At 35.7% G+C, this 4,935-nt stretch overlaps 1 protein-coding gene across 1 annotated transcript in view; it reads right to left on the minus strand.

Moving 5' to 3' along the window:
* The window catches only part of LOC106878571 (gastrula zinc finger protein XlCGF57.1), a 12,973-nt gene extending 11,378 nt beyond the window's left edge, over positions 1–1,595 (minus strand). The window contains exon 1 of the mRNA XM_052972865.1: positions 1,147–1,595. The gene's annotated coding sequence lies outside the window, so the exon portion shown is untranslated. The remainder of the gene's footprint in view (positions 1–1,146) is intronic.
* Between the last annotated feature and the right edge of the window lie 3,340 nt (positions 1,596–4,935).

Below are 4,935 nucleotides of genomic sequence, written 5' to 3' on the forward strand. Positions count from 1 at the left end.
TATATATATATATATATACCAATAAGTCTCGTCTTAGATTGTAACAATAATCGATACGTGATCGAGCGATGCTGATAGAAATAGCGACCAAATTCTTTTAAATCATGCCCGACCATCTTCATGCAGGAATGACATTTGGACGACGTAGTCCATGATATAACCATACGGGATGGTCAGTCCTGGATTACGTTTGATCGCAAGTCTATTCACTCAGGACTGTCATTGAGCTAAGCAACAAAATAATGAAGAATGATTGTTTTTATATTATATAAATATCATTTGTTTTAGTTGATTTGATGGTGATATGTATCAGATTGCCCGTCCTTATTGGCCCAGGAGGAATGAAACGGCGAAATCTAATTGGATTTAACAGACACAAGACCATATTTATTTAGTTCAGTGAATTATCATCATTTTTGCCGACTCTGACCACTCTTAGGAATAATTCGTCATATGCTTTTAATTATAAATAACATCAGATTTGTCATATGATCAAACATTCCGATCGTGACAATCACGTCTATTTTTTTTTTTCTCTCTCTCTCTCTCCATACACATTATCCCGTGTGCAGAACCCTTTACCAAAGACAGCAAGGTATGATTGGAGTAAAATTTGGCTGCTATTTCTAGCAGGCAGAGCGGTTATATAGAGGCTTCCTTGTTTATCAGGGTTTTAATTATATTTGCAAAATAGGCCGGTGCCGTGGAGTAGAGGGAAGGCAAAAGAAAAAGAAATCAATTACAGCGGCAAAGGTTTCGATTCCTGGTCGAAACCACATCACTTTGTTACGATTATTATTATTATTATTATTATTTGTGATATGAAGATTAACTTCTCACTTTCATTCTCCTATATAAATTAAATGTTTCATGTCTAATTAATCTTTCTATACAGGTATCGAACAGTAAATATGTAATTAACATTAATAATAAATTTTCCTAACTACAGAGGTGGCTGGAGAAAGTGGAATCGGTAATGTCCAATACTTTATCCAAAATGTTGCAGTTAGTAAAGTTAAAAGAAATAACGAAATACAACAAATAATAATAATAATAACGTTGATCGTAATAATGACAATTAGCGCCGTATTAATTACTGTGAGTGCCTGTGTGTGCAGTATAAAGTAAAATATGTTTGATACCAACCTATTAAATAGACGACATCTTTCGGAGGTAACCAGTAAAAGGTTATCGAAATATGTAAATATTACAAATATATGTTAAAGCTGTATAGGGATAACTATGGATAACCAAGAGCGACATAAATTGTTATCGAGGAAACTAGTATTAATAACTAACGGAAAATATTAACTAAAAAATGTATGGTATGGTGTCTACTCTAAATGCTGCTGCACCTCAATTTATTTTCTTCCTTTCTTTCTGTCTTTGTTCGTTTGTTCTGTCTTTGTTTGTTCGTTTGTTTGCTTTTTTTTTTTTAACAGAAACATAAGTCACGGGGATTAGATAAATTATATTACTTGTACCATAAGATATCCATACATCTGGACGTGAAATAATGTTCAAATATTGCTTTTCATGTGGAGCGCTTTGTATGTGGTTCTTTCAGTTATCGATGATATTTTGATTTCTATTGTTTTATTTTTTATACACATTACTCCATTACATATATTAGTTTAAAAATTCCATATTTGAAAACATTAGAAAAAAAAAAAAAATTACTAGATTGATTTTATCAAACCGTATTTTCTAATGACACTCCGAGAGAAGTGCTAATCGCTTAAAGAAGAGGGAAATTGTGGAGAAGAGAGACCCAGGAAGACATGGGATGAAATATTGAAGGCCAGTCTCAAGATGCTGAACCTTACAAAGGAGATGAGACCGGACCAAGACATGTGGTGCAATGCTGTACAGTAATTCCTTGACTATTGCAGGTGTTAAGTTCCAAAACCTCCCACAGAAATAATTGAAATCTAAAAAAAAATATAAATATCTATTGGCTGCAGAATATATATATATTATCTTTTACTTGCTCCAGTCATTAGACTGCAGCCATAATGGGGTAACACTGAAGAATTTTTAGTTAAATGAATTTACCCTGATAATTATTATTTTTTTTTTAAGCTTGGTATTATTCTATTGGTCCATTTTGCCAAACTGTTGAGTTATGGGGATGTAAACACACCAACACTGGTTGTCAAGCAGTAGTGGGGGGGAACAAACACAGACGCACATACATACAACAGGCCAGGTTTCTTTTGGTTTCCATCAACTAAATTTTATTCGCATGGCTTTGGTCTGCCCGAAGCTATAGTAGAAGACACTTGTCCAAGGTGCCACGCAGTGGGACTGAACCCACAACCATGAAGAGGTCTAGAGTTAAACTGAAGAGTTTACTGAAGAGGTCTGATTAGAGTTAAACATGACTGAAGTTGTCTCTCTTCACGTGATAAAACAATTAAAAGAATATTAGCCACTAAGCCAACATTATCAATTATCTCATTATGTAATTAGTTTTTAATTATCTTTTTGATGCTCACTTTATTTAAATATGCTAACACTAGCCTGGCTATTGTCTTTTTTTTTTATTACAATTGGAGAGATTTTTATTATAGCTTAATCATCTCTTATCTTATTCAACTATGAAATGGCAATGAAATAGTTTCTTTTATCTTGGCATTAAGGCAAAGCAGGGAAGTCTGTTTGATAGATTGCTTGCATACCTATTGGATAAATCTGTGTGTGTGTGTGAGAGAGAGAGAGAGAGAGAGAGAGAGGGAGGGAGAAGACTTGTTAAGTGCTTTTCATTAACTTGAGTTATACATTCTTTCATTCTGTTACTTGTTTCAGTCATTTGACTGCAGCCATGCTGGAGCACAATCTTTTAGTCGAAGACATTGACCCCTCAGCTTGTTCTTTGTGAGCCTGGTGCTTATTGTATTGGTTACTTCTGCCGAACTGCTAAGTTACGGGGACATAAATGCACCAACATCAGTTGTCAAGCGATGGCGGGTGGGGACAAACACAGACACATAAAATATATAGGTGCTCCAGCATGGCTGCAGCCAAATGACTGAAACAAGTAAAAGAATACATGCATATATATATGACGGGCTTCTTTCAGTTTCCATCTACCAAACCTAGTCACAAGGCCTTGGTCAGCCCAAGGCTATTGCAGAAGATATTTGTCCCAGGTGCCACGAAGTGGGATCGAACCTGGAACCATGTGGTTAGGAAGGAAGCTTCTTAGCACACCTGAGCCTATGCAATGTATGCAACATATTTTCCTTACTTTGGACAGTTCTATGAATCTTTTCCTGCATTCTTTGTTGCACAATAGATAACCTTGGGGGCAGGGACCTTCCATATGGTTTCCCAGCAAAGTTTGAGAGGTAAAAATATCCTCACACATGTCTCATTTAAATGTCTCATCAATTGATCATCAAGCCACAAATTATTTTAAACTGCTGTTCTACACAAAGTCTTTCTCAAAGATTATACAATTAAACTAAATATTGGTTGATTGGGATGTCTGATGTTTCTACACCCTACATCATCATCATCATCATCATCATCATCATCATTATCGTCGTCGTCGCCATTTAACGTTCATTGTCCATGCTGGTATGGGTTGGACGGTTTGACCAGAGCCAGCAAGCTGGAGAGTGGCACCAGACTCCAGTCTGATTTGGCATGGCTTTCTACAGCTGGATGCCCTTCCTAATGCCAACCACCCCTAGAGTGTAATGGGTGCTTTTACATGCCACTGGCATGGGTGCCAGTTGCATGACACCAGTATCTGCCACAACTATGATTTCACTTGGCTTGATGGGTCTTCTCAAGCACAGCATATGGCCAAAGGTCTCTCGGCCATTTGTCATTGCCTCATGGACCATACATCTTTAAATAGTCTAGTGGTATGATTTTTTTTCACCAGTGTGTAGCCTAACGTGAGTTAGCAAAGCATGTCATTGCATGAAATTTTCTCTGCAAATCTCACAATAAAAAGCTTCTTATCTATATAGGTTTACTTAAGCTGAATTCTAAAATCACAGCCAAACATTAATATAAAACTAAAATAAAACTCTTTCTGCAACTCTCATAATAACAGTTTTTCTGTGATGCACATCCTCTGGTGTATTGTTAACAATATATTCAATCTGAAATATTTCCCATAAAGATTTCTGCAGACAAGCATAAGCTTTTAAGTTTGTGCAGTTTATAACAAGTCTTTACAGGTTTGGCTGCTTTCTGTTGAGAGTTTTACTTGACAAAACTATTGTAGAGATCATTCTAGAGTGTGGCCTCCTTCGGTCTACAGCATATCAGGAAGCAACTCAGCTACTTGATTTACAGCCAGCTCTGTACACATGTAATATACATATACACAATAAAGAATGTGTGTATATGTTCATACTTACATACAGAGCTGTATTCTCTCTAAGTTGAAATATTTTGAAAATCATTAACAAAAAGAAAAGTTTTCTCCTGTATTTTCTGACCACAGTGGTGTCCAGAGTGCAGCTGATTTCCTTACAGAGCACTTTTTCTTTTTATTTTGCTGCCTCACACAATAGTATCTCGCTGGTTGTGTTTTAACTTTGGTAGCTGTTTTACTTTTTAAAGTTTCACAAATATATTTTTGATTTACCAAATTTCAATCCAATTTCTTTTGAGGATTGGGTAATGAGATCTAATTACTTTTTGATGTAGTTATCAATTGGCCCTTACAGATTCAGGTCATCAACAATAAAAGGTGAAATGTTACAGGATTTGTTCCTATAACTCTTAGGTTTTGTAGCCTAGGATGATGAGAGGTTTAATGAGTAAATAAAGAGCAGTAGAGAGAGGCCGTCACCCTAAAGGATGCCTTGTTGGTAGTTTATGGTATCAGATTTGATGCCTTCATTGTCACCTCTAAGAAGTAAAGAAGTGTACCAGTTTTTGGTACACTTATATATATATATATATATATAT

The sequence above is a fragment of the Octopus bimaculoides genome, chromosome 14, assembly GCF_001194135.2.
Source record: "Octopus bimaculoides isolate UCB-OBI-ISO-001 chromosome 14, ASM119413v2, whole genome shotgun sequence".
Classification (NCBI taxonomy): domain Eukaryota; kingdom Metazoa; phylum Mollusca; class Cephalopoda; order Octopoda; family Octopodidae; genus Octopus; species Octopus bimaculoides.